Genomic DNA, 11,624 nt, shown 5'->3' with positions numbered 1-11,624 from the left:
TCCTTTAAGAAATTAAACGAGAATTAGCTAATGCTACACTAGAGTACCTATAAAATTGGCACTAATCACTTTAAATATGATCTGCAGGACCCAAAACGTGTAGAATCGTTAACGTTACATTACCTTAAAACTTAGGATCCATCTCAAAACCCAGCTGCTCTTGGGAGCACTTTAAAACTTCATATCGGACCTGGATTGCACGTCGAAAGTCCGACTACTGCGAAACTAGACGGTTATGATTGCATTATTGGACTTGGCAACCATCTTAGAAATCAAGTCCTAACAGTACCCAGAAACGCACAACTTGAGCTCGGAGCGAAGTGTGTGAGAAATGCGAATATCTTTAGAAAATGAACTAAAACTTAAGTGAATTGAGTTGTTCACTTGCAGGACAAACTAAGGATTCTGACCGTCGAAATCTGACCCAATTATACCCTCAGATCAGGAAAAATTTTCAACACATGTCAGTGCACTTGTGGCCCTGATTGAGTACCGATGACCATTGAAATGAAACTGGTCTGCCACGGTCGATTTATAAATTCGATCGGACCGAAAACTCAGCTTGACCTAGATCCAATGTTAAGGAGCTTAAGTCTGACCGCACACAGAAAAGGGGCCTCCAGAGCAGCTCCGTTGGACTGAAAGAGACCCCTTTTGGATATAACCTAAGTATACCTTGGCCTGGGGGCCATTTCCATCAGTCCTGGGCCTACATAAGGGTCTTAAACCCTCTCTCTCCCTTTACATACGAATTTCTAACCCTAGGTGAGAGAAGAGAAAAGAAAGAGAAGGAAAGAGAGAGAAAGTGAGAGAGAGAGTTGGCATTTGTTCCGGGGATTCAATCCCGCCGCTCCACGTGCTTAACCACCCTTCTCGTGTCGCTATTTCAGCGATTTTGATTCCGTTCTTAGGTAAGAAAACCTAACCCTAATCTGTTTTAGGGTTTTCAATAGTGTCAATGGTGGAATAGCTAACCTATTCCCTGTTATAGGTTGTTGTGGTGCCGTAGACAAAGACTTAGCTTTTAAACTAAGTTTGTTACGAGTCTACCGGTGAAAGGTGCGGACTGTAAAGGTTTAGGTTATGGTTTTCAAGGCTTTTAATGTCAGTTAATGATTTATGACTGACTTGAATGATACCACATGCTTAGATGCGATGTTTCCCGCACTTTACACATATATATGAACTATGTTGAAAATAGTGAAATCCATGTGTTTGTTGATATGCTTGAATGAATATGGAATTATGATTCATGCTTGCCATGATTATTGATTGTAAATGTATGATCGTTGTATACGTGGCATCTCCTTATGAAACGATTTGTTATAACATGCGTTTTAACTAAGTTATTGCATGTATGTAATATGTGTAGTCAAAGTGTTTGATAAAATGCCTCAATGAGGAACTACTTGTTAAAATACATGTAATGAGGGTGTTGAGATAGGATTCGCAATTTCCTTAACCATGGTTATAGTTTTCCTTTATGTATCCTATACACTACTACGTGCTTTATGGTTGAAATACCTATGTACGCTAATATGCACACTCCGTGGTCGTTGAAATGCTCAAATGAGACTTATATTTAAGTTGGTTGCTACATGCTATTTTGGACTAGCACATACATATTCCTATTGTATTTGGAGTGTGTTTGGGACTATGGTATAGTCCAAGCAATCGGTAACAAGTCCTGGATTGGTGGCTGAGGTTGTTTTGCCACACCGGACGTGTTCGATGAATCCGAGTCGTACTTGAGTTGTCAACAATGGTTAGGCCACACGGAGTTCCTACGTAATCCATGTCGATCGGCTCGACATACGCTCGTACTAGTCGAGCTCGTCAAGTAACCCAATTGACCCGATATATGTTCACCATGTATGGACACTATTGCTTGAACCTAAGGTACCAAACTCACCATTGGAAACCCCGTTAACCTTGGTACCTCGATCCGCTAAGACTCATGAGCCAGACATGGTGGTATAGGACACCGTGGTCGAGCTGTCTGCCTACGTTGGGGCGACGAGCCTCCCCGTAGTGACCAGTGAGCAACACCACCTCGTGAGCTGAATACGGTGGTAGGGGACACTGTATTCGAGCTATCGGCCTACACTGATTAGGTGACGGGCCCTTTGTAATGACCTCGAGCATACTCTGAGACTGCGTTAAGGCGACGAGCCTTTTCGTAGCAACTAGAGTATAAACTAGGCCTACACTGATCAGGTGACGAGCCCTTTGTAGTGACGAGCCCTTTGTAGGCGAGGGCATACATCATTCATTCATAACATCCTTGCATTAACTAGAGTACTTAGGAATACTTGTTGTATTGCTTTATCATTACTGCTTGACTGAATTGATAACATGTTAACCTTTGCTTTATAGCTCCACTGAGTTGATCACTCACTCCCACGTTCTGGGACAGTGTTATACACACCAACCAGAGTCTGTCTTAGCTGTAGGTGGTGGCGATGCCTATGAGGTGGAGCCAGACTTTGAGGATGATGAGGAAACATTCTCCTACATGCAGTTATCGGGCGGGTTCATGTGAGCCGTGTCCCGATCGCCGGGGCCACAGGGACACTGACTAGATGCCCTTACACTGTTATTCTGTATTTTGGAGCACACATATATATTTATTTTGTACATTTTGGGAGTATACATGTATATATTTAACCTGGTAACATGATCATACTTCAAAGACCTACTACAGTTCATATATCTTATACATTTATTACAGTCTTCCACTTACAAAACTCACATGTCTCTGGAGTATGATATGCTGTTTTGGTATAATCCCATTTATGTTTAATGCACTAATACAAACAACATTTAATCATCATTATCTATGTTACATAAGTGATGTGTTGGAGCTCGGGAGTTGGGCCTATGCTCGATCCTCGATTTTCAGGGCGTTTTAAGTTGGTATCAGAGCATGATTTAGATTAAACTGGACCTGGGTTATGGTCACATGATGCACACTGATGTACTTTGACTTAGGAGGGAGCGACAAAATGTAGGAACAGGCATAGGATTCCCAGTTTCGCCAATCGTCGAAATTTACCAAAATCGACCACTGAGATTGGACCCATAGGCCTCAATGATCACGTTAAATGACCCCAAATCACTTCTAGACCATCAATCGATGGGTTTAGACGAAGATTTAACCCATTTCAACCTCAAATGACTTGAAAAACGTGAATGTGCATGATATAGGACCCGAAATGACTCGAATGGACTCCAGGGCCAAAATCGTACAAATTGAGGGGACCTAGAGTAGACCCGCATGTTTCTGGCACCCTGGGGGGGGGGGGGGGGGGATGGCATCGCCCAGGGGGCAAGCCATTGTCGGTCAGTCCAGGGACTAGCGATGGAATTGCCGGATCGGCTAGCCCTCGCCGGTCGGGCGCACCGGGCCTGTCGGGCCGACGCTGATGGGGGGCTGTGGGGCCCACGAAATCAAGTGGGACCCCTTTTATTACTCCCATTTGCTCCTCTCTCTCATTTGACACACCTCCAAGCTCTCCTTTCTCCCTAAAAATCTTGTTTCCCTTCTCAAATCTCCCCTCCATTCTCTCATTTCCTCATTTTCCTTCAAGATTTACGCCCCTCCATCATTTGTAGCAAAACCCCTCTCCTACTTCCTTCGTTTCCTCTCATTTTGAGCATACAAACACCACTTTGTGCCTCAAAAATCTTGGAATCCAACAACCCATCTTATTCCCCATTGTTATCTCACTCAAATGGCTCTCTTTGAGCTTGTGGTGGCCATATTTTCACTTTTCACACTTCTTTCCCTCATGGGGAAGAAGAGAGCTCCCGTGGATGAAGTCGAGCCTAGTCGCCCTACTCGTTCAAGGAGACTGAGAAGCGCTGCCGCAGATACGAGCGTCGATCGGGAGACAAGGACCAAGCGGGATCTCGATCCCCAGGCTCCCATAGAAAGGGATCTGTTGGTGGACCTGTCTCATGGAAGGTTTGAGGGCCGTAGGGTCCTTTTCGAAGTGCACATGGACGAGAAGCTCTTTGGGAAATATCTGTTGAGGGACCGCCTGGTCGAGGTGGGGTGGGGTCTCATGTTTGAGGGCAAGTCTCGTGCGAATGCGAACACTGTCCGAGCCTTCTACAGGCATATCCGGGAGCCGACACTGGAGCCTTTGCAGTTTAAATTTCCTGTAGGAAGGTGAGACCTCATAGTTAATGTTGCCTTGATAGCCCGAGTCATGAGAATGCCGCTTGGCGAGGTCCATGCTAGTGAGAAGAATCTTTCAAGTGCCCAGGAAAGGGACCGCCGCACGTGATTCCTTTATGGTCACCTGGTTCACTGGAATCCAAACAATAGCCTCCTAGCGTCTAAAATGACCGACGACTTTTGCCTGCTTCACCACATCTTCACATACAATGTGTACCCCAGGTGGAGCAATCGCAGCGAGTGTATGCGCTTGATGGTGGACTTCTTATACTGTGTGGGGCAGGGAGACAAACTGTGCCTGCCTACCTTCATCCTGCAAGAGATAGTCCTGACCTCACGCTCTACTAGGAAGGCCATTTCACTCCCATTTGGCCAACTCATATGCAAGCTTGCATATGAATTCGCCTACAGACTTGGCGCAGAACTCCTTGTGCTGATCCACTTCATCAACGACACGACTGTCCACAACATGGAGATTGGGTCACGACAACATCGAGCTCGATGTGAAGAGAGTGAAGATGGGGCGGAGAGTGAAGAGGAAGAGACTAATGGAGAGGGCGATGAGATAGAAGAAGAGCAAGAAGGAGAGGAAGAGGAGGCCCAGGACACTGATGAGGGCTCTCCTCCTACTGCTACGCGAGAGCGTGACAGTGATCGGGCTGCCAGGGAAGCCCGCTTGGCTCAACTAGAAGAGGGCCAAGTTGCCCTACGACAGGAGATCACACAGATTCGAACCAAGGTTGACGAGACCGAGGTCTTCATGAAACAAAAATTTAAGAAGGTGACTCACACCTTGAGGTCCATCCTGTGCTGTGTACAGGACAAGAGTGTACCTCCACCATCGCCAGATTCTGACGACTAGTCCTACACGTAGTCGTCCATTTAGTTGCTTTGTGTGTTTCTTTCTTTATTGCTATGTATAGCCATGTTGGGCTTAGTCTTATGGTAGGGTCAGTCGTATGTTTTAGTGTTTAAGCTAGTTTAAATTAGCTCACATGCATCTTCTGTCGTGCTTCATGTAATACTGCATCTCATGTATTGTGACAATTTTGGTAAATGAAATACATGAAGTTTCTTTAAGCTGTGAGTGAATGTTGTGTTGAGGAGTTGTGAATATGCTAAATTTGACCTGAGTTGCATCTTATATTGTATATAGGGAATGCCACCTAAGGCCGCACGGAGTACAGCTAGTCTAACTTCTGGCGATTCGACTGACGGGGCACCTCCCTTGAGCGATAGCTAGACGGACCCTAGTTTGGGCCCAACTCACGCTACTATGCCGGATTCTCAGTCGGTCGCTGGTCCCACTAATGGGCCAACACCTGTTGCACCACTAGTTATAGAGTAGAACCTTGCGTCTACTTCGACGCCGCACATGCCTCAGGCCGCTCCTCCTAATGATAGGTTAGAGCAGATGATGTTATTGATGCAGCAGCAGTAGCTGCAGCACCAGCAGCTCTTGGCCACCCTTGGTGGATTCTTTGCTTAGAGCATGGGTGTGGCTCTGCCTGTTCCATTCGTGTCCCTGCTGGGAATGCAGGTGCTAGCGGCCAGTTCGAGCTATTCCAGCGCTTGCGGCCTCCTACCTTTGCGGGTACTCACAGACCTGAGGAGGTCGAGTATTAGCTTGACCGCATCTCTAAGATGCTAAAGCCGCTGCACTGCACTAAGGCAGAGCAGGTGGAGTTGGTCACCTTTATGTTCGAGAAGGAGGCCAACCTTTGGTGGGACAGTGTCCTTCGGACTGTTGCCGTCGGATATGTATGGACGTGGGTAGCCTTTGAGACTTACTTCCACGAGAAGTACTATCCCCTCACTTATCGCCACGAGAAGGAGAGTGAGTTCCTTCACCTCCAACAGAGAGGGATGACAGTGGAAGAGTATGAGAATAGATTCACGGAGCTGGGCAGGTACGCTCCATTAATATTGGCTAATGAGACTGTGCGTATGCGGTAATTTTCTAAGGGTCCGTGACCTGAGATCTGCTCGAAGATGTGCTACACTAGCATACTCAGCTATGCTGAGCTAGTGAGCATGTCTATGCGAGTGGAGCAGGACAGGGACAGACAGTCCCGTATGCGAGCACCTATGGATCTTAGGCTGCGACCAGATCTTCTGAGCAGACCGTTTCTCAGTAAGAGGCTGCATGCAGATTCACCGCCCAGGCTTATGGCTTCACTAACCTCGACGAGGCGATCAGACGTGTGGTGTACCTACCGCAAGAGGTCAGGCCACATGGAGACAAATTGCTTCTCGAGGATGAGGGACAGCGGGTTCTCACCGCCTTAGAGGATCAACCGCTTGATGCCTCAGGCTATCTCCACTCCACCTCTACGGACAACACCTGCACACCCCTCCTTTCGACCGTCGGCACCTCGCTTTAGGCTGCCTCAATGTCCTATGGCGCCATAGCCGAACCGTTCACAGTAGGCTCGGATGCACTCACTTACAGCTGAGGCATCCGAGGCATCAGACGTAGCACCTGTGGCTTTCAAAGTCACGACACAGATCCAAGTACTCCAGTTTTCTTATTGGTGGACACTGGGTCCACTATCTCCATCATTTCATGCGCGACAGTCAAACGACTAGCATTGGATACTACTCCTACGAAGGGAGTGAGAATCACTACCGCTACAAGGACCTTTTCAGATGTCACCCAGATTTGTGAGGGTTGCTCAGTAGATTTGGGTAGCAGGACAGTGCTCGTTCACCTTATTGTCGCCCCACTATGGCACTATGATGTTATCCTCGGTATCAATTGGCTCACCGAGATGAGGGCAGAGATAGATTGCGAGACCAGGGTCGTGACAGCCTACAGACCTGAGGGCACAGTTTTTACTTTTCCAGTGCAGGTTAGTTGGCCCTGTCGTGTTGGTTGTTACGCTACCTTACTAGAGCATGTTGATGGGCCGACGTTAGGGAACACGCCAGTAGTCCAGGAGTTTGAGGATGTGTTCAAGGCGATACCTGGACTACCTCCTTGGCGCGAGATCGACTTTACTATCGACCTGGCGCCCGGTGCGACACCCATTTTGCTACCCATGTGTCATGCCCTGAAAATCAGGGGTCGAGCAGGTACCCAACTCTCGAGTTCCAACGCATCACTTATGCAACATACATAATGATGATTTGACGTTGTCCATGTTAGTGTATAAAGCATGAATGAGATTAAGCTAAATCAGCAGATCATACTCCAGGGACAGTTAAATTTACGCAAGTGGAAGACCGTGATCAGGGTATAAAATATATAAATCATTGTAGGTCTCCAAAGTATGAACGCATTGCTAGGTCAAATAGTTACAAGTATTGATTCAAAATACAAAATGTCAAAAGAGTAGTAGTCCTCTACAAGCATGAACCCTAAAGCCCCGTCGATTCAGAACGGTCTACGAGAACCCGCTTGAATACTGCATATATGAGAATGCCTCTTCATCATCCTCAAAGTCTGGCTCTGCCTTGCAGGCTACGCCATCATCTGAACCTACAACAGGGTCTGGTTGGTGTGTATAACACCGTCCTGTAACGTGGGAGTGAGTGATTAACTCAGTGGAACAATAAAGAAGAGATTAACATGTTATCAAACCAATCAACCAGTAATGATAAAGCAACACATTCAGACATCCCTAAATACTCTGATTAATGCAAGAATGATATGAAATAATGATGCATGCCCTCGCCTGCGCTCCCTCAGCGACTTCATCTCACGATCGCGCATGAAACACTTCCTCAGTGCTTGACCTGCTTCGCCAAACGTACACGTAATGCGGTGCATGAGCGTGATTACCAAGTTCTTATTAGTCCTTTTCATATAGTAGGATTGGGAAGCTAAGGTACCTCCCTTATATCAATTTCTAAACAATGATCCATTTTAGGGTCGTTAGTCCTAGCAATTCTCATACGATGTTACAGTTCTAGGTCACTACAAAGGGCTCGTCACCTTATCAGTGCAGGCCTAGTTTATACTCTAATTACTATGGAAAGACTCATCACCTCTGCGTAGTCTTAGAGTATGCTCGAGGTCACTATGAATGGCTCGTCACCTAGATGTAGGCCGACAGGTCGAATATAATGTCCCATACCACCGTATTCGGCTCACGAGTCTGGGTTGCTCACCGGTCACTACGGGGAGGCTCGTCACCCCAGCGTAGGTCGACAACTCGATCACGGTGTCCCATACCACCATGCCCTGCTCATGAGTCTTAGCGGATCGAGGTACCAAGGTTAAAGGGGTTTTCACTGGTGAGTTTGGTACCTTAGATTCAAGCAGTAGCGTCCATACATGGTGAACATACATCGAGTCAATCGGTTACATGACGAGCTCGACTAGTACGAGCGCACGTAGACTTAATCGACATGGAGTGCATAAGCATTCCGCATAGCCTAGCCAATGTCGTTAAGTGACGTACGACTTGGATTCATCGAAAGCATTTGTCGTGGCTAAAACAGTTCAGCCATCGGTCGTAAATCATTACCGATTGCCTGGACTACTACGTAGCCCCAAACACACTCCAGATCATAGCATTCAAATGTAATAGCCAAGACAGCATGTAACAACATAATTAAATATAGATCCCATATCAGCATCTCAATGAACAATAGAATACATGTTAACATACATGAGCATCTAATTCACAAATCACATAGTAGTAAAATAGACTACATGAAGGAAACTGTAACCCTAGATAAGGGGATTGAGAATCCTATCTCAACACCCTCATTAAGCACATTACATTAAGCATTTTCTTACTCAGGCATTTTATCAAACACTTAGACTACACATATTACGTACATGTAATAAATTAGTTAAAACGCACCTCGTAGCAAATCCTTTCACATAGGAGTTGCCACACATACAACCATTATATATTTTCATACATAAATCATGGCAAGCACAAATCATGAATCCATATTCATTCAGTCATTTCAACAAACACTTAGAATGTATTAAAATCAACATAGTTTACATCTATGTGTAATACACGGGAAACATCGTGTCTAAGCATATGAGATAGCAATCAAGCTAGTCATAAATCATTACTGACATTGAAAGCCTTGAAAACCATAACCTAAACGTTTATAGTCTGCACCTTACGCCGGTAAACGCGTATCGAACTCGGTTTGTATACCGAGTCTGTGTCTACGGCACCACAACAACCTATATCAGGGAATAGGTTAGCTATTTCATCTATTACAATAGTTAAAAATCCTAAAACAGGTTAGGGTTAGGATTCCTTACCCAAGTACGGAATCAAAATCGCCCATATAGTGATACAGATAGCGTGGCTAAGTGCGTGGAGCAACGGGATCAAATCCCAGGATGAATCTCCAACACACTCTCTCTCTTTCTCTCTCTTTCCTTTCCTTTTCCTCTCCTCTCTTTCTTAGGGTTTAAAATTCGTATGGAATATAAGAGAGAGGGTTTAAGGCCCTTATATAGGCCCAGGTCTGATGGAAATGGCCCCAGGGCCAAGGTATACTTAGGTTATATCCAAAGGGTGTCTGTTTCAGCCCAACGGAGCACTTCTGGTAGCCCCTTTTCCACGTGCAGTCAGACTTAAGGTCCTTGACCATGGATCTAGGTCAGGCTGAGTTTTCGCTCTGATCGGGTTTACAAATCGACCGTGGCGGACCAGTTTCAGTTCAACGGTCACCGTCACTCGATCAGGGCCACAAGTACATTGCCATGTATGGAAAATTTTACCTGATCCGAGGGTGTATTTGGGTCAGATTTTGATGGTCTGGATCCTTATATTTGGCCCGCAAGCGACATGACTCAGTTTACTTAAATTCAAATTTTATTTCTAAAGATATTCATGTTTCTCACACACTTTATTTCGGGCTCAAGTTGTGCATTTCTAGACACAATTAAGACTTGATTTCTGAGGGAGTTGTCAAGTCCAGTAATGCGGTCATAGCTGTATAGTTTTTCTGTTATTGGACTTTTGACATGCGGTCCAAGTTCGATACGAAGTTTCGGTGTGCTCCCGAGAGCAACCGGGTTTAGGGATGGATTCTAAATTTCAGGGTATTGTAGCGTCAATGATTCTGCACAGTTTGGGTCTTGTAGATCATATTTAAAGTGATTAGTGCTAATTTTATAAGTACTCTAGTTTAGCACTTGCTAATATTAACCTAATTTCTAAAGGTTTCGGTCCTGGGTGATTTCTGTCTGAGGTGGTACTCGGGTCCTTGTACGGGTTTTTCCAAGACGTTACACCATGTATCGTATGCCTCCGTGTGAGATGGAGGAGTTGAGAAAACAAATTGATGATCTGTTAGATGCGGGCTTCATATGACCCAGTGTGTCTCCTTGGGGAGCACTTGTGTTGTTTGTAAAGAAGAAGGACGGTTCACTGCGACTATGTATTGATTATCGCAGGTTGAACCAGGTGATGGTGAAGAACAAGTATTCTTTACCCAGGATAGATGATCTGTTTGATCAGTTGAAGGGGCATGATACTTCTTGAAGATTGATCTGCAGTTAAGGTATCATCAGTTGCGCGTCAGGGATGAGGACGTGTAGAAGACGGTTTTCAGAATCAGTTTTGGGCACAATGAGTTTCTTGTGATGTCGTTCAGTCTTACGAACGCATCGGCCGTGTTCATGGATCTGATGAACAGGGTGTTTTGGCCGTTCCTGTTCCGATTCGTCATCATGTTTATTGATGACATTCTGATATACTCTAAGAGTCAGGAAGAGTACGAGGAACACCTACGAGCAGTCTTGGGTACTCTGAAGAAGAACCAGTTGTTTGCACAGTACAAGAAGTGTGACTTTTGGAAAGAAGTCAAGTTCCTGGGACATGTGGTGTCCAAGGAAGGGATAGTAGTTGACCTCGCTAAGGTAGCCGCGGTCCAGGACTGGGAGCAGCCCAGTTCGTTTACTGAGGTGAGGAGCTTTCTTGGTCTGGCAGGGTACTACCATTGATTTATTAGGGACTTCTCTAAGATTGCCAGACCGCTATCGCAGTTGACTCGGAAGGATCGGAAGTTCGCCTGGAATGAGAAGGCGGAAGCAGCTTTTCAGGAGCTGAAGGACAAGCTAACGTCTGCCCTTGTGCTAGTATTGCTAGAGCAAGGGGTTAAGTATACTATATACACCGACGCATCTCGCAATGGTCTGAGTTGTGTCCTTATGCAAAAGGACATGATGATTGCTTTCGCCTCGAGGCAGTTAAGGAAACACGAGGAGAACTACCCTACACATGACCTAGAGTTAGCAGCCGTCATCTTTGCTCTGAAGCTCTAGAGACATTACCTCTACAGAGAGGAGTTCGAGTTCTTTTGCGATCACAAGAGCCTCAGATACATATTTACTCAGTGGGACCTGAATATGAGGCAGCGACGATGGATGGAAACCTTAAAGGACTTCAAGTTCGAGGTTTCCTACCATCCGGGCAAGGCTAACCTTGTGGCTGACTCATTGAGCTGCAAGAAGACC

This window comes from Magnolia sinica, chromosome 14 (assembly GCF_029962835.1).
Source record: "Magnolia sinica isolate HGM2019 chromosome 14, MsV1, whole genome shotgun sequence".
Taxonomy (NCBI): Eukaryota; Viridiplantae; Streptophyta; class Magnoliopsida; order Magnoliales; family Magnoliaceae; genus Magnolia; species Magnolia sinica.
Note: the sequence above shows the minus strand (reverse complement) of the source record.